The sequence below is a fragment of the Sapajus apella genome, unplaced genomic scaffold, assembly GCF_009761245.1.
Source record: "Sapajus apella isolate SASKATOON/1434 unplaced genomic scaffold, GSC_monkey_1.0 scaffold12, whole genome shotgun sequence".
NCBI lineage: Eukaryota > Metazoa > Chordata > Mammalia > Primates > Cebidae > Sapajus > Sapajus apella.
In genome coordinates this window covers 3474437-3493124 of record NW_022436952.1, presented here as the reverse complement: position 1 = coordinate 3493124, position 18688 = coordinate 3474437, and positions in this window count along the sequence as shown.

The window sequence follows — 18688 nt, the reverse complement described above, 5'->3', positions numbered from 1 at the left end:
TAAGTCCAGCCTAAAGGTTTCTCCATGCATAGTGAACTGCAACTTAATTGGATGTATGAACAGACTGTAACCTACTCTTGTGCCAATCACTGAATTTCAGCCAATCAAGGTTGCCAACTGTACAAACTATGTTTAAATAAGGCAAATGCTAAGCTAATCAATCCAGCTATTTCTCTGCCTCACTTCCATTTTCTGAAGGTCACTTTCCATTTTCTCTCCATAAATCTTCTACCACATGGCCATGTTAGAGTCTCTCTGAGCCTACTCTGGCTTCCTGATTTGCAAATTGTTCATTGCTCAATTAAACTGTTAAATTTAATTTGTCTAAGGTTTTTCTTTTCTTTTTTTTTTTAAGAAAGTTTTGCTCTTGTCACCCAGGCTGGAGTGCAATGGCAAGATCTTGGCTCACTGCAGCTCACTGCAGTCTCTGCCTTCTAGGTTCAAGGGATTCTCCTGCCTCAGCCTCCCAAGTAGCTGGGATTACAGGCACACACCACCACGTCTGCTAATTTTTTGTATTTTTAGTAGAGATGGGGTTTCACCATGTTGGCCCGGCTGGTCTCAAACTCCTGATCTCAGGTGATCCACCTGCCTAGGCCTCCCAAAGTGCTGGGATTACAGGCGTGAGCCACTGTGACTGGCAGGTTTTTCTTTTAACAGATGGTATCAGAAGTAGGATCCAAGTCCGGGCGCGGTGGCTCACACCTGTAATCCCAGCACTTTGGGAGGCCGAGGTGGGTGGATCACTTGAGGTCAGGAGTTCAAGACCAGCCTGGCCAACATGGAGAAACCCTGTCTCTACTAAAAACACAAAAATTAGCCAGGCAGGATGGTGTATGCCTGTAATCCCAGCTACTTGGGAGGCTGAGGCAGGAGAATTGCTTGAATGTGAGAGGTGGAGGTTGCAGTGAGCCAAGATCATGACGTGGCACTCCAGCCTGGGTAACAGGAATAAAACTCTGCCTCAAAAAAAAAAAAAAAAAAGTCTCCTCTCTTATCAAAGAGTAAACGTTTTTGCTTTTGAAAATCTCTTCTCACTCTGGCTAAATAAATGACTTTTATTTTAAGGTGAACTGTGATCCTATTTTGGCCAAGTGTTTGAATCCTTTGACGTATCTGACGGCTTTACAGAGGGCTCCTGCAGCATCCAAAAGAGAGAGAAACGAGATTATATGGTATGTTAAATTACAAGAAGTGCTGTCAAATAAGTAATGATGTTTAATCTTCAAGTTATATTTATATAAATATGTTATTAATATATGTTCCAAAATTGTATGGGATTCCTAAAATTCTGATATGTCTGGATACATGCTATCAATTATAACTACGGTTATTAAGTTAAATTATTTTAGGCCACAGAAATAACCAAATGTCCTTGTCAATTGTATCTTTACGACCATTTTATATCATTTCCACAGTTAATTGCTACATTTAGATGCAGTTTCTGAAAACTCTTCTCAAGCAAGCAAAATCCTAGAGTAGTGTGTCTTCACAGAGTTTCATAAAATGATGGAAAGGACTCTGATAAGCACTCTTGAATACAGGTTTCTGATAACTTTAGGATCCCATCATTTGGACTTGGTAAGAATTCCCAGAACTCTAATAAAAGGGCTGACTGATTTATAAAACTGCTAACCCAAGTAGGGCAAGAATTAATTAACAACCCAAAAAATATTTTGCCAGATTTTCATGCTAAAACCAGCTAGTACTAAAATTATTTAGGTATATAATTTAAATGAACTCCCTGGTCCAAATCAAATTTCCTGTGATAACCATGTAACAAACCGTGCTATGCACCTAAATTGGAGAAACAAAATTGATATTTAAGTTATAAGTCCAGTATAAGCATAGACTCATGGAGAACCTGGATGGCCTCCTGAGTCCGTCAAGCTCCCATTATAGAAGGCCTGAATTTCATGACTTATCATAAAACAGATAAAATGATCCAAATTACAAATATATATACTGGTGTAGTAACTGTTCTTAATTGCTAAAATAGTTTATGATCAACATTTGCTTTGTCAAACCCATAATTCTTGGAAGACAATAAAAACTTCAGGTACATTTCTGTTATCTGATGGGCCATTTAAACATTTATGGAGGGATTTGGCCAGGTGTGGTGGCTCATGCCTGTAATCTCAGCACTTTAGGGGGCTAAGGAGGGTGATCACCTGAAGTCAGGAGTTCGAGACCAGCCAGACCAACATGGTGAAACCCCGTCTCTACTAAAATTACAAAAATTAGCCAGGCATGGTGACACGTGCCTGTAATCCCAGCTACTCAGGAGACTGAGGGGGGAGAATCACTTGAACTGGGAGGCAGAGGCTGCAGTGAGCCAAAATTGCACCACTGTACTCCAGCCTGGGTGACAGAGCAAGACTCTGTCTGAATAAAACAAAACAAAAAAATATATAGAGGAATTTAATTCAATTGTCATTTTTGATACATGTTTACTGGTTCTATAGAGGCTTTCCCATACAACAGGGTTAATGTTATAACAATAGCTAAAAGGTTACTAGGAAGTGTGTTTTCCTCATGGGATATTCCTAGAGAAATCTCCAGTGATACAGATACTTGTTTCACTGGGTAAGTCATAATATAGTTAAATAAGGAATTACATGTATTATAGCATTAGGCAAAGCTAACTGAACTGACTTGATTGCTTATGTCAAAGGTATTAGAGACTGATGACAATCAGACCCACTTCCAGTGGAAAACATAAGTTGACCCCTTATAAAACAGTCACTGAAAGATCTATGCAGTAAATAATGGAACCTCATATAGCTTCTGCTACTAAACTCTGATACCACTAAATGCTGCAAGCCTTTAATGCATTGAGCCATAGTGTATTTTCACCAGGTGAAGAAAGCTTTTTATGGTCCACTCACTAATCAAACTCTTCATGATATAAAACCCAGAGACTGGGTCTTCTGACAACAACATCAGAAAAAGATTGCCCTTGTTACCCACAATGCAGCAAAACTTAGGGACCTTGAACCTTGGGTTCATATCTCACAACTCAGCAGGCGCCTCCAGACTCTTAATTGTACAGCCATTGGAGACCTAAAGATAGAGATAACCAAGGAAGTTTCTCCCCAGAAACAGATGGCATCCCAGATATGAACGGCTTTTTCCCAACATCATGGATCAAGATTTCTCTGCTATCATGAGACTCGTAGCACTCCGTACTTTTTTTTTTTTTTTTTGAGACAGAGTCTCGCTCTATTGCCCAGGCTGGAGTGCAGTGGCATGATCTTGGCTCACTGCAACCTCCGCCTCCTGGGTTCAAGTGATTCTCTTGCCTCAGCCTCCAGAGTAGCTCGGACTACTCAGGAGGGCGTGTGCCATCACGACCTGCTAATTTTTGTATTTTTAGTAGAGACAGGATTTCACCATATTGGTCAGGCTGGTCTTGAACTCCTGACCTGGTCGTGATCCATCTGCCTCGGCCTCCCAAAGTGATCTCTCAGTTTTTCCTTGCTTATGCTTTGATATGGTTTGCAGATGTGTCTCCACCCAAATCTCATGTCTAATTGTAATCTCAAATTTGGAGGTGGGGCCTGGTGGGAGGTGATTGGATGGTGGGGGTGGTTTCTTATGGTTAATGTAAGAAAGTGAGTTCTGTCATTGCAAAAGTGAGTTCTCATGAGATCTTGTTTAAACAAAAGTGTGTGGTGCCTCCCCACTCTCTCCCTCTTGCTCCTGCTCGGGTGATGTAAAATGTGCCTGCCGCCCCTTTACCTTCTGCTATGATTGTAAATTTCCTGAGGCCTCCCCAGAAGCCCATCAGGGGCCAGCATCATGCTTTCCGTACAGCTTGCAGAACCATGAGCCAGTTAAATCTCTTTTCTTTATAAATTACCCACTCTCAGGTATTTCTTTATAGCAGCGTGAGAATGGACTGTTACATGCCTCCATGAAAAACAGAACTGAAAATAGAGTCTCTCTTGTACACTCATGGGATATACTTTTATTTGTGGAGGGTTTCAAAGCAAACCTTTTGCATGGACACTCTTATGTCTTGATAGATGAAGGGAAAAGGGCCAGTATGGATGAAAAATTTGAATGGTATCTTTGTTGCTTTATAATCAGTCAGAAGCAGAATGCTGGTCCACTCCTCCTCTTAAGCTATATCATAGGTTAGAGAAAACATTGCCAAGAGGCCTTCAGTCTTCTGGATAGGCGTCATTGATTAGGTCTCTTTTTTCCATGGTTTAGAGTAAAATTAGGCAATGATTAAAAGTTTATTCCTCGTAATAGGCTGGATAACAGATTCTACTACAGAGACTCTGGTTACACAACAGATTTTAAATTCTCTTGCTAAAGTTGTGCTAAATAATAGAATTGCTCTGGTTTACTTTCTGGCTAAACAAAGCAGTGTCTGTGCAGTTGCTGACACTTCTAGTTACGCATGGAGGAATATGTAGGGTATTACAGAGACTCAGTTGTAGGGGATTGATAGACAGGCTACTTGGTTGAAATGAGCAAACTCTTTATCTAGTTTATGGTTTGATCTATTTGATTTTAGTTGGTTTGGTTCATGGGGAACCTGGCTACAGAGCATACCCCAAACTCCCGGCATTATCCTCCTGATAGTTATAACTGTAATCTCCCTGCTGTGTTGTATTCTCTCAAAAGTTCTAAATGTTTTCATGCAGCCATCTCCAGAATGTCAAATGGTCTCTCCTTGATTGGAATGACAATAATGCAAAGAAATGTGTGGCCCTACTGAAACTGAAAACCCAACATGGTGGTAACCGAGAGCAGAGCTCATGCCCTAAGTTTTGGTCACACTCTCACCTGGGAGTGTGAAACCTGACCAGAAACCAGAAGGTGAAATTCTTTTTTTTTTTGAGACAGAGTCTTGCTCTATTGCCCAGGCTGGAGTGCAGTGGTACGATCTTGGCTCACTGAAACCTCCACCTTCTGGTTCAAATGATTCTCCTGCCTCAGCCTCCTAAGTAGCTGGGATTACAGATGTGCACCACCACGCCCAGCTAATTTTTGAATTTTTAGTAGAGATGGGGTTTCACCATGTTGATCAGGTTGTTCTTGAACTCCTGACCTAGTGATCTGCCCACATTGGCCTCCCGAAGTGCTAAGATTACAGGCATGAGTCACGGCACCCAGCCTCAGAAGGGGGAATTTTTCTTTTTTTTTTTTTTTAAGAGATGATGTTTCTCTATGTTGGTCAGGCTGGTCTCAAACTCCCCACTCAGGTGATTCTCCCGCCTTGGCCTTCCAAAGTGCTGGGATTACAGGCGTGAGCTACCATGCCCGGCCAGAAGTGGGAAATTTTTAAACAAAATTATGGGAGGCAATTGTTTTGGACTGAGCTTGTGCTTTAGGCCCTAACAGACCAGACCACACCAAAACAGAGTCACTCATATTAAATGTGACATAATCGATCTGAAACTTTAAGGGAACAGATTCTAAAACAGACCAAGCTTTGCTTTTCTCTTAAAAACAGGAGATCGCAGTACAAAGAGGTCCCCGCTACTGTAATCCCTAAAAAAAAATAACCTGAAGTCCTTGTTTCCACCTCACAAGACTCACTGTTCTGCTATTTCCCAATGGGATTTGAGACCACATAGGTACCTTTATCATGGTGACAGTGACATCAATGCTTAAAGTTTTTTGGTCTCTCAACATTAAGAGGATGACCAAAAGGGGGAAATTATCAAATTAAGTTTAGCTTAAAGCTGCTTCCTTACATATTCTAAGTTCTGCCTAAAGGTTTCTCCTACACTGTAAACTGCAACCTGACTGGATGTGTAAACAGACTGTAACCTACTCTTGTGCAAATCACTGAGTTTCAGTCAGTCAAGGGCAGCTAACTGTTCAAAGCGTATTTAGATAAGGCAAATGCCAACTGTAACCAATCTGGCTGTTTCTGTACCTCACTTACACCTTCTGTAGGTCATTTTCTTTTTTCTGTCTGTAAACACCAAGTGGCTGTGCTAAGGTGTCTCTGAGCCTACTGTGGCTTAGGCAGATACTTGATTCATGCATGGTTTTTGCTCCATTAAACTCTGTTAAATTTAATTTGCCTACAGTTTTTCTTTTAAAAGCCCCAAAGTCAAATGCCTCTGTTGTTGGCACACCAGCAAAATGGAAGCCTCATGCAGCCCTCCTGTTTATATAGTACTCATTTGTGAATTAGCAGTTACATGAGTGCTTCTGATTGGTGGAGGGTAGGTCACATGAATTGATTCCTACATGATTGCTTCTGATTGGTGGAGGGTAGGTCACATGAATCAACACGTACACAAGTGCTTCTGATTGGTAGAGGGTAGGTCATGTGAATTGATTCCTACATGAGTGCTTCTGACTGGTAGAGGGTAGGTCACGTGAAACTGTGCCTACATGAGTGCTTCTGATTGGTGGAAGATAGGTCACATGCCTGTGTCTTAGCTGCAGGGGATACCAGGAGTTTGAGTTCTTGATTTCAATTTTGGGAAGCAGGACAATGATAGAAAAGCTGACCTTAAGATGATGAGCTGCCACCATGGATGTGACAGGTGTCCACTACACTGACTCGCCCTAAATGTCACACCATAGGAAGTGCAGTTAAATGTCCAAACACATTCACCTTTTAAAATCCTGCTGCTTTCTTAATATATGATTTAGAGCAAAGAGTTTTTATTACAGAGTTTTTTAAGGTATAATTTTACACATAGTAAAAATTGCCCATTCTAGTATACAGGTCTAGGATTAAAAAAAATAAATTTATATAGTTATGTACTACCACAAAGAAGATATGGTATATAATAGTTTCGTCATACACCACCGTTCCCTCGTGTCCCTTTGTAGTCAACCCCTTCCTCTACCCTCAGCTCTTCACAACCACTGAACTAGTTTCTATCAGTTTTTGGAACAAAGACTTTTTAAGCAAAGAACAAAAATGGAGCAGAAGAGATTCTATGTGTAAATATCAATGTATGCATGTTGGAATCTCTCCCTCCTTGGCCCATGTCCCCGGAGGTGAAGAAAGAGAAAGATTATTGAAAATAAATTGAAATGATCCAAAGTATAATTTCCTTTCAAAGTCAGGTTTAGGGCTTATCTCTTGGTTTAGAGCTTAACTCAGGAAGCGTTAAGCCCTAAACTATTAATCCTTCAGGAAGAAGGATGAGGTCACTATTGTAGCTCCTGCTCACTGCATGAATTCCTGCTTAGAGTGACAGGTAAATAGCACCTGAACAAATGCAGCCTGCCCTCAGATTCAGGTGGAGGAACCCACACCTTAGCGGTCTTTCTCCAGCCTTCTTCAGACTGTACTCTTGTCTGTCAGGTGAAGGACTGGTCCATGTCCCTGCTTTTGTGTCACACTCCAGGTCTCAGGATCCAGTATTCCCTGCCCAGAGTTCTCAGCCACTTTCAGGCTTACATAGGCCTCTTCACAGGGAAAATCCCCCCCAGGGTAGACCGCACAGCTTGGTGTGCACCCCTAGACTCTGTTGATGACTACATTCTGGCTGTTTACGGTGGCTGTAGATGACGCTAGGTATGCAGGCTGGGGGGAGTAAGAAAGGGGAGCTGAGGGGAGAATCTAAGAGTTCTCAAAGGAATCTGAGAATTCTAAATTTAAACATGCCCCTGTAGGTCATTATGAAAATACATAATTTCATTATGAAATGGAACCTATAAGTCTGTTAGTTTTATTTATAACTTAACTATCTGGGCATGTAGCATGTAGGCCTCTATTTGTACTCTTACCTGGGCCCTGAAAATATTCGACACAGGCCTAAATGAATCTAAGTGTGCTTTCTCAGAGAGTTAAAGCTCTCTGCAGGCCAGGCTCCCTAGTGGCAGCCCTGAACCCCTTTCCTGAGGATGTAGGAGAGGAAGAGAAGGAGACATTTCTTGGATGTGCTGGAATCTGACCTGGGCCCTTGCCCTCGCATCATCTCATTTGGGTCTCCCAATTACCCTGCCAGATGGGTACATCATTGCCAATTATGTAGATGAGGAAGTGGAGGCTTAGCAACATTTAAGTGCCTTAAGTGTCCAAACTAGGCAGCGCAGATCTGCGTGGCTTCAAGCCTGGCAGTCTTCCATGATGCCATTAGAGCTCTGTCCACCTTGGCTGTCCTCCCCAACCGGGTTCCCAGAGGGCAAGAAGTCAATTTATACATATATATGTTTTATTTTATTTTACTTTGAGGCACTCTGTCACCCAGCCTGGAGTGCAATGGGGTGATATCGGCTCACTGCAACCTCTGTCTCCTGGGTTCAAGCAATTCTCCTGCCTTAGCCTCCCAAGTAGCTGGGACTACAGGTGCATGCCATCACACCTGGCTGATTTTTGTATTTTTAGAGACAAGTTTTCACCATGTTGGCCAGGATGGTCCCAAATTCCTGACCTTGTGATCCACTGGCCTTGGCCTCCCAAAGTGCTGGGATGATAGGTGTGAGCCACCGCGAACGGCCAAGAAGTCAGTTACTTAAATGGGTTGAAATGAGGCATGTACTATGCTTTGGGGGAAAATGAAACAAAACCAAATCAGAAATTTCCAGAACCTTCTCTGGTTGGCCTTATTTTTGTTCCAAAGCAGAAAAGAGCAAAGTACAGGAGGTGGCTGGGGCAGAGAGAGTACAAACACTCGGGTACAGAAGGCACGTGAGAATTCGCTGTGGGAGCAAGAGAGGGGGCGGGCGGGCACGGACGTGGGTGGGAGTGAGGGCTGAGACCAAAGAACTCTGGCTTTTGAGTCAGTCCTGGTTTTAAATCCAGGTCCCACCACTTAGAATTGTTTGACTTAAACCAAGTTGCTTAACGACACAGAATCTCGGTTTCACTATCTTCAAAAGATAATTGATAATAGGGTTTCTTCTAAGAGTCTCTGCAAGGAGGAAACAAAATCGCATCAGAAAGGCCCCAGCAGGCAGCAGCTTCTCAACAACATTCATTCCCTTCCACCCTCTCCTTCCTCCTGTTGACTGAGTTGCTCCCCATTTAGGTATTCTGTAGATTTCTATAGCTTAGAAATCCAAAAATAAACTTGAATTATGGTGGGTTTAGCACTGAGGCATTTCTGTGTAAATAGCAGAAGTGAAAAGAAAAAAAAGGCCATTTCATTTCTAGTATTTGAAACCAAGAACCCTCATCGTGTGGGCGACACATAGTAGAGGGGGTGGGGGGAGCGTGGGTTGGTAGTTTTTCTCTGCTGTTTTTGTTTTTGTTCTGTGATGATGTGGGGGACTCTCCAGGGACATCATGCGTCACAGAGCAGGGGAGAAAGGGGAGGTGAAGGCAGAGCAAGTAGGGAAGTTTGATCTGGTCTCTGATGTTGTAGGGCAGAATTGGGGAAAGAGGGAGTGTCGGTCAATCGGTGGAAAAGGTCCCATGGCTGTCATGCCCATCTTACCTCCTGCCCCGAGACACAGTTGGGAAGTCCCTTAATTCATTTATTCAGTGAGTTTCCCAAGAAAGGCCATCTTTGGGAACGTGTTATTTCTAAAATACATGGCAGACTCGGTTGACATGGTGTGTTTGTGAGTCGCAGAGACTCATAAAAAGGGAAGGCAAGGGGCTGGCCCACTAGGTGTGAGCCCACATGGATAGGAGTCACTGGTGGTTATTATTATTAACAAAAGTCTTCCCTTACCTCCCCAAACCTAACTTTTCACTATTCATGTCATCCATGTCCTATAGGCCCAGGGAGATGAAGAAGGGAATTCCCTTGAGTGAATTACAAGGGCCTAAGTAGAAGAGCCAGGATTTAAACTGGCTCCCACTTCTCTATACAGGGCTTGCATTGGCCATTCTAATAATGGGGGGCAAGTTGGGCTCAGGACCAGTGGCCTGGGGAGTCCAGGTCATCTTGATGTTTGCCCTATGGTCTTGAGTTTTGCAACTTAAAAAAAAAAAAATATATATATATATATATATGTGTGTGTGTGTATATAAATATATATATATGTATTATATATGTGTGTGTATATATATATTATGTATATAATATTATCTATTTTTTTAAGACAGGGTCTTGCTTTGTCACCTAGGCTGGAGTGCAGTGGCATCGACCTCCCATGTTCAATTGATCCTCCCACCTCAGCCTCCCAAGTGGCTGGAACTACAGGTACATGCCACCACACCTGGCTGATTTTTTCAATTTTTTGTAGAGGGGGCGTCTCGTTATATTGCCCAAGCTGGTAAATGGACATACTGACATTACAAGTCAATGTCGTTTTTACGAAAGGAGCAAATAATCCAAAAGGGACCAACCCATCAATGAAAACATGTCATACCACACTTGGTGTTTGCCTTGGTCTAGAAGTCTTTGGAGGTGAATTTATGGAGAATGCATCCGAGCTGCCTGCCATTCTCACTACACGTAACTAGAGGAAGGGGTTACAGCTGCAATAGGAGGCTGCTGGAGAGACTCAAGGAGAAGCTTCCTGGCTGTAGATGGTTGATAAATATAGGAGCCACTGGAGGGTGGAAGTGATAACTTTCCAATCCCTTGCGCCTCCAGCATTTTTTGGTGTTTGCCAAATACCATCACTCCTACCTCTCACCAGCGCCTGGACTCACCTTTCTAGAGCCAGCACGAACACCGCCCCCTCAGACTTCCTAGCATTGCTGTGAAGAATTGCGGGCTTTTCTTTCCTGCTCCCACTGTGATTTTGGTACCTTTATTTAGCATCTACATTGTTCTCCCTTGACTTATAGCCAAGTGTTTATTATAGCCAAGTTGTTTATTCTCCCTTTTCTTGAGTTCGTAGAGGACGGGGATGCATTCCATTCATCTTTATCACCAACACCCAAGGCGGCACCTGGCACCTAGTCAGTGCTCAGTAAAGGTGTGCTGAACTTGGAAACAGCGGGTTGCCTGTTGGTGGATAAAAAAACATTTTTTTCAAACCTTGTTAAGTTTGAAAAGTTCAATCCTCAGTGCCAGCATGCAAAAATTTAGGTACTTTCATGCTTTGTTGACGGGAATGTGAACTGGTTCCACTTTTCTGGAGAGGCCTTTATTCAGGAGAAGTCTTAGAATTTTCTATGACCTTTGGCCTAATTTTTTTTTTCTTTTCTCCTAAGGAGTTAGTAAATGGCTTTTCATAAAGACATAATTTTTTCATGGCAATGTTTTAAAAAATTATAGCAAAAATAGAGTCAATATTATGAATTTGAATAAATAGTGGTTTATATACAATAGAATGTCATGTAGCCATTATGATTGATGATATATTTGTTAATCAGATAAGCAAAGTGACAAAACAATTACAGAATAGGAAGCATAGTAGGATTTTAATTTTAAAGGAAAATAAGGCTCTATCCATGGAAAAATGCCTGGAAGGATCTACGTCTAAGCGTTTTAACCCTTTGTCTCTAGGTGGTGGGATTTTAGGGTATTTTGACTTTCTTCTGTTCGTTTCTCTGAATATTCTTAATTTTCTCCCATGGGCTATGACAAACATGTATTACATTTAGAACATGAGAAACATTTTCTGGCATCTTGAGTTGATTCTCTACATAAATTCCTTGCTCCTTAAATTCTGAAACTGTGGGAACCAGATCAACATGTAGGAGTCAGAGTTGGAACAGCTGTTGGAAGTCCTTTGCGCCATAAGCTTGAAAACTTGGCTGTGCATGAGAATCACCTGTGCGGCTTTCAGAACTCTGGCTCTGCCCACACCCAGTGGCAGTAAATCAAAGTCAGCAGGGATGGCTGGAGGCGTCAGAGTGGCTTAAACTTCCCAGGTGATTCTAATATGCAGCCCAGTTTGAGAACCCTGCTTTCGAGCTGTGCTGTCTAACCGTAGCCACTAGCCACACGTGGTTATTTCAATTATGCAACACTAAATAAAAAATTCAGTTCCTTAGTCAAAGTAGCCACTTTTTTTTTTTTTTTTTTTTTTTAGACAGAGTCTTGCTCTGTCACCCAGGCTGGGGTACAACCTCCATCTCCTGGGTTCAAGCAATTCTCCTGCCTCAGCCTCCCAAGTAGATGGGACTACAGGTGCCTGCCACTATGACCACAAAGTAGCCACATTTTAAGCACTCAGTAGTCACATGTGCGGTTAGTGGCTACTACATCAGGCAGCACAAGTCAAGATCTACCACTCACTTTTCAGGAGAGGGCTGGGCACGGTGGCACATGCCTATAATCCCATCACTTTGGGAGGCCGAGGCAAGAGGGTTGCTTGCGCACAGGTGTTTGAGACCAGCCTGAGCAAGATAACGAGACCCCCCATCTCTACAAAACAAATAAATTAGCCAGGCATGGGGCACCTGTAGTCCCAGCTACTTGGAGGCTAGGGTGGGAGGATCGCTTGAGCTGGGGAGGCCAAAGCTGTAGTGAACCGCAGTTATGCCACTTGCAATTCAGCCTTGGCAACTGAGTGAGATTCTATTTAAAAAAAAATTTCTTTTTTTTTTTTTTTTTTTCAGGAAAGGCTCCTGCAGGTGGGTGCCCTCCTTCTAGCAGGCTTGAGGCTCCGGGAAGGGGCAGACCTCGGTTCTTGCCTGTTTTCAGGCTGTGGAACAGGCCTCACTGGGACATCAGTAGGGCAATCTTGTGCCTAGAAAGTCCTCTCTGCTTTCTCGTGTCTACGCCACCCTCCTCCCTGAGCACGGTGAAGCTCTGTGCAGCACGGTTGTGTTCAAGGGCTCGACAGGCCCAGGCCCTCCCTATCTGTTGAGCCCGGGCCAGGCCACCAGGCTAAGCTGTTTACAAGGGATCCAAGCGCTCGGCGGAGGGCAGAGCGCGCCGAGAGTGTTTCCACGGCTGCCGAGAAAAACCAGCGAGTGGAGGCAGAATAACAAAAAGCCACTTCAAAAACACACCAGAAAGAGTCACAAAGCAGAGACAATCAGAGGTTTGAGACACACACCCGCCCCCCCAAAACCCTGACAAGAGAGCAAAACAAGTCAGGGGGGAGCCTCTGATGGTTTCAAGCAGGTCGCGGTTGCTGACTTGAGGACGGGCCTGTCCCAGCCGTCGAGCGGAGTCGGGAGCTGAGGCTGTGGGGGCTCTGAAACCTCCCCTGAGTTCTGAGAACTGTGGGGGGACAGTCCCCGAGGGCTCTGTGTCTCTGGGAAGCCGGCGGGGGGCGGGAACGTCAGGGCCAGGCCGGCTGGCTGAGGGTGCGAGGCTGTTCCAGCCTAGAGACTGGCCACGGTCAGGCAGCAGACTCCCCGCTGGCCCCAGGCTTCTGGCCCTTACCGCCTGAGAGGGTGAGGCCCCTGTGGCCATAGTCCATCTGGGAATTCAAAGGCGTAAGGTCACCCGCATCTAGGAAGCTCGTCCTTCGGGATCTGAGCTAAGGACCCAACCAGGAAGAAGCTGAGCCAGAAAGGAAGCGCGGGTGCTCCGCTGGGCCTCGCCCCGTTTTGCAGTGAAGTCCAGTGAAGAGAACCCCGGCGGTGGAGCTCTGGGGCTCAGGTCCCAGGCACTGTCACTCCCTGCCTGTGTGACCTTGGGCAGGTCAGTTTAGCCCTTTGGACTTTAGTTTCTTGGCCTGCAAATTACAGGGTTGGTCTAGATGAATGGCTTTCAACTCTGGCCGAATATTGCAATCACCTGGTGAGCGACAAAAATCAACGTGATGCTGGTTGTTCTGGGATACAGCCTGGGCATCAGCTTTTTTTTTTTTTTCAGATGGAGTCTCACTCTGTTGCTGGGCTGGAGTGATGCAATCTCGGCTCACTACAACCTCCACCTCCTGGGTTCAAGTGATTCTCCTGCCTCAGCCTCCTGAGTAGCTGGAATTACAGGCACACACCACCACACCTGGCTGATTTTTGTATTTTTAGTAGAGGTGGGGTTTCACCATGTTGATCAGGCTGGTCTTGAACACCTGACCTTGTGATCTGCCTGTCTTGGCTCCCAAAGTGCTGGGATTACAGGCATAAGCCACCGCACCTGGCCCCAGCGTCAGCATTTTTAAAAGCTCTTCAGATGATTCCAGGCCGGGTGTGGTGGCTCTTGCTTGTAATCCCAGCACTTTGGGAGGCTGAGGTGGGCAGATCACCTGAGGTCAGGAGTTCAAGATCAGCCTGGCCAAAGTGGCAAAACCCTGTCTCTACTAAAAATACAAAAATTAGCCAGATTGGTGGTGTACACCTGTGCACGAGAATCACAGGAAGCAGAGGTTGCAGTGAGCAGAGATTGTGCCATTGCACTACACCCTGGGCGACAGAATGAGACTCAGTCTCAAAAAAAAAAAAAGTCTCTTTAGATGATTTTTTTTTTTCTGTTTTAGGAAAAATGGTTTAATGGTAGGTTTGTAACCTCTTTTCTAGATGAGGTTCCCTTCTCGGTGGAACCCCCACACCACTGCTCTTCCCATGCCTGTCGGGAGGTAGCAGCCCCTCTCTGGAGGGCACCCACCCATTCCCAATGCCCTTGCCCTCCTGGGAGGCCGGTGCTGGGTCTAGGCCTTCATGGGGCCATCGCTGTAGGTTTTTATAAAGAGTGGGCAGAATACTCTACTGGCCTCTTTCCTGGATGCATGGGACCAGCCCACAGCACCTTCCTACCCCTTAATTAAATAGCCCATTAAATAATCTCTTGGTGCTGGCGGAGAGGGGGCTCCACAGCAACGAGCCCCCTGCCCTGGCGGGGCTCCCATGACCCCAGCGTCCCCACCCTGACTGGATCTTGGCTCCGTAAGAACAGCGGAGCCAGCCCTGAGAACCACGAGTCTATTTAACACTTCTCAAAGTTTAGAGTGCACAGGAATCTTGTAAAAATTCAGAGTCTAATTCGGTAGGTCGGGCACAGAGTCTGAGATTCCGCATTTCTAACAAAGTCCCAGGCGATGTCCATGGACCACACCCTGAGTGGTAGCAAGCCTGTGTTTAATGTCCCCTTCCCTTGAATTTGCAAGTTGGATCCAAGATCCCTCGACTCAATCTGCCGCTGTTCTTGTTTGGGTAGCTGGCTGTAGTTGCCTATTTCTGCCAGTAATATCGTTGTTCCTAAGTTCTTTCTTTTTCCCCCCTCTCTCACAAGAATTGTTTAAATCCTCACTCATCATTTGAATTCTTACTAGATGCTGTGGATATGAATGAAACAGGGATCTTCCCTTCAAGGGCGGAAAGTTAGAGCCAGGCTGAGACGTGAGTTCCAATGGGGCGGAGGTCATTTTCAGCTGAGAGGATTGGAAGTTTACGTGGCTGATAATGACATTTACCACTGTCCAAGTGCTTTGTGCCAGTTGTCTCATTTTATCCTCAAAACAATCCTACAGGTAAGTGTTGGTAATGTTCCCCCGTTTACACACGAGGAAGCGAAAGCTTAAAGAGAAGCCGAGGTTCTTTGAGGGGGACACAGCAAGCAAAGTGCAGTGCTGCGGCTTGAACTCAGTTGCCTGTGCAAGTATTAGGTTCCTTAGGGTATGGGTGGTATTCGAGCTGCATGCCTGACCAGACTCGACCAGACTCGGCCAGACTCGGCCTTTTAGTCATTTGGGCTGGGATGGGGTTTGCATGAGCTTAGTCTACCCCTCGCTCACCCTCCATACCCCCACAGCTGGAAAAGGACAGGTGGTAAGTTTCCACCCCTGGTTTCTGGGCCCAGACCTCCAGCCTGTGCACAGAGCCTGAGACCTGGACTCACACTCTCCCCGCATTGGCTGCCTGTCCCAGCAGGGGTCTCTGCTGCCTGCATCGTTGTCTGTTTCTATCATTTTCTTTCCTCGGAGGGGAGCAGACTGCGTGTCCAGCCTGTGTGCCTAGGCTTGTCCCTTCCTAGGCACAGAACCCCAAATCGTGCTGCATAGAAGGCTGCCTGAAGCTACCAAGATGGCTGCAAATCCTAAGCCCTCTGCTGGGTTCTTAGCCAAAGTGGTATCCAACGGCCCAGCCCTGTGGTTTTTCCAAATTGCCACAACCCAGCTTGTCTCACCTTTTGATATCAGGGTGACAGGGGTGGGGTGGAGGTGAAGGGTGAGATGGATCAGAAACCTCTTTGTTCCCCCACTAGAACTTGAGTTCCTAGAGCCCTGAACTCTGTCTTTTCATTTTTGACCTCCCAGTGAGGAACACGGTAGTGGCAGATAAAAATGTGTCATCACGTTGTCAGATGCGTGCATGAAGGAGACTTGGGTGCATTTTCTTTTCGCATGGGATGAACGGCAGCATGGGTAGCGTGTTCGGCTTGTCTCTCAGACAGGAGATTCACCTGGCGTAGGCTTCAGCTTGTGGGCCCCGGAACCCTGTGGGTGCAATTACTGGGAAATCTGTCTTTTACCACATCTTTTTGGGTTCTGTAGCTGCTCAGGAAGACGAGGTTTTCTTACAGAGCCCCAGCCCCTCGAGATGCAGGGTGAGTTGTAGAATGCCAACTTTGAGAGCATTAAGATATATCCTGTAGGGCAGGCACAGTGGCTCACACCTGCAATCTCAGAACTTTGGGAGGCCGAGGCAGGCAGATCATGAGGTCAGGAGTTCGAGACCAGTCTGGCCAAGATAGTGACACCCCGTCCCTACTAAAAATACAAAAATTATCTGGGTGTGGTGGCAGGTGCCTGTAATCCCAGCTACTCTGGAGGCTGAGGCAGGAGAATCACGTGAACCCAGGAGGCGGGTTGCAGTGAGCAGAGATTGCACCACTGTACTCCAGCCTGGGTGACAGTGGGAGGCTCCATCTCAAAAAAAAAAAAGAGAGAGAGAGAGAGAGAGACCCTGTAATGGTTAGGCAGCCCTGGGATTATAGAATGGGGAACCCATGGAAGGAGGAGACCCCCCCCCCCACTTTGTTACCTTTCAGAGAAGGGAATCATCTTATTGTAGCAGAAGTTTCTTAAAATTTTGTTTGGACATCTAGCCTTGAAAGCTGGGGTTAAGAAAGTGAAGGGCTTAGTTCATAGAAAGAATTTTCCTCTGCATGTGGTTTTTCTCCTATCATTAAAAAAATATGAAGAGAAGAAACTAAATACAAACCAAGGTGCTGAATGTGCTCTAGAATGTAAAGCAATTTTGCACTGGTCAACTGGACCCAGTTTGGGAAATACTCTCATTTATTCCACTTGTGTACTTAAGAGAGAGTTTTTTTTGGTGTTTTTTGAGATAGGGTCCCCCTCTGCTGCCCAGGCTGGAGTTCAGTGGCACAATCATGGCTCACCGCAGCCTCAATTTCTCAGGCTCAAGCGATCCTCCCATCTCAGCCTCCCCAGTAACAGAGACTATAGGTGTGCACCACCATAGCCAACTAATTTTTGTATTTTTTGGTAGAGATGGGGTTTCACCAAGTTGCTCAGGCTGGTCTCAAACTCCTGGGCCCAAGCAAGCCACCTGCCTCGGCCTCCCAAAGTGCTAGTGTTACAGGAAAGGGGTTCTGATCCAGACCCCAAAAGAGGGCTTTTGGATCTCACACAAGAAGGAATTCAGGACGAGTCTGCAGTGCAAAGCAAAAGCAGATTTATTAAGAAAGTACAGTGGTGAAAGGACAGCTACTCCATCGACAGAGTGGGACGTTCCCGAAAGTCAGAGGAGGAATGCACCGCCCCAGTACGATGCTTGCCTGTACTGGGAGATGTGCCCTGCTGCAAGCGTTTGTGACAAAGGATTAATTTTCTTAATTACTATATTTTGCAAGAGTCAATATTATCATCTTTAAAGTAAAACGAGGAATGCCTTTGTTCTCCAGATATCAGGTTATCTGGACACTCCCAAGTCTGGGTCTGTTTTAGTAAGCATTATTAGTTTGTTCCCTTAATTGTCAACATCTAGATGAGAGGAATGCAACCCAGCAAGTCTCCGCCTCATTTTCCTAGCCTCACTTAAAATGGAGTCGCTCTGGTTCGAACGCGTCTGACCCTGGGATTTTAGGCGGGAGCCACTGTGCCCGGCCTTAAGTGAGAAAATCTTGTGGAGCCAATTCTTTAAGACTTCCTCTTGTCTCTTGAGTCTTACAAGAAATAAGCCAATGAGAGGTTTGTCCCTGCCTCTTAGGGACCTTTTCCAGGAGGAGAGTGTTCAAGAATGAGCTGGGAGCGGCCCACACAGTGCAGGCGCTGAGTTCAGAGGGGCGGTGTGTGGCCTCTCCATCACAGCCTCTCCTCCGAGAACTTCATCCAGTCCAATGGGATGTGCTGTGGCCTTGCTGGGTCTTTTACCTTGGGGCCAAGGATGGTTTGGGGTGTAAACTGGTGATCAGCGCTATTTCAACCCTCTTCTTCGACACATAGGCTCCTTTTAACAAATTTTAATTGTCAGGGTTAGAGGTTTTGATGGTGTGGAACTGGAAGGTGGGCCTGGGAGAATGGAAATTGGATGTAAATGACGGAAGCTGGCTCACAGAAGTCATTCTGCAGTACATATTCAGTGACTCCATTTCCAGGTGAGGAAGTTGAAGCCACAAGATGGGCTGTGATTTGCCTAAAGTCTCCTAGACAAATAGTGGCAGATATCCAGGCTATCCCCTGGAAGCCCTGGATAGAACATTAAAGTGTGGCTGGGCGCAGTGGCTCACGCCTGTAATCCCAGCATTTGAGAGGCGGGAGGATCACAAGGGCAGGAGTTCAAGACCAGCCCAACCGACATGGTGAAATCCCGTCTCTACTAAAAATACAAAATAATTAGCGGGGCGTGGTGGCACGCACCTGTAATCCCAGCTACTCAGGAGGCTGAGGCAGGAGAATCGCTTGAACCTGGGAGGTGGAGGTTGCAGTGAGCCAAGATCGTGCCACTGCACTCCAGCCTGGGCAACAGAGCAAGACTCTGTCTCAAAAA